Consider the following 541-nt stretch of genomic DNA (forward strand, 5'->3'; position numbering starts at 1 on the left):
CACACACAAAAGATATGGGCCTTGTGGGCTAAGAGGGGAAATGCACCAGCCAGAAGGGGATGGTACACCCCCATATGGGCCGGCCTAAGGAGGGGAAGGACAGGGGAGAAGGGAAGGGAAAGTGTGAATTAGGATTCCCACTTCCTTCCCTCCCCCCCTCTCTTTCCTTCCCCCTCCGACAAACATGACAGGGGGTGCGGCCAAAGGGCAGGAGCCCAAGTAGGATTCGGTCCTACTTGGGGAGCCCCTTGGCCTCTCCCCAGGGCCAGTCCTGAGATTTTCGGGGCCCGGGGCGAGATGATAATACGGTTTCTTAGGGCCTTGGATGAGAACTGGCATCATAATGAACTTCCGCTTCATGCACAGCCAAGGAGGAAGGTTATAGATACATAGAGTCACGGGCCAGGTGTTGTGATTGCTGCTCTGCTACCCAAAAGGATTAATTCCATCTGCGCTTAAACCAAACCATATGTTCCTTGCATCACCTGCAAACTCCTCCCAATACTTTCTCTCGATTTTTCTCCACTGTGACCCGTCAGCG

Source organism: Triticum dicoccoides, chromosome 2B (assembly GCF_002162155.2).
Source record: "Triticum dicoccoides isolate Atlit2015 ecotype Zavitan chromosome 2B, WEW_v2.0, whole genome shotgun sequence".
In the NCBI taxonomy this organism is placed as follows: Eukaryota; Viridiplantae; Streptophyta; class Magnoliopsida; order Poales; family Poaceae; genus Triticum; species Triticum dicoccoides.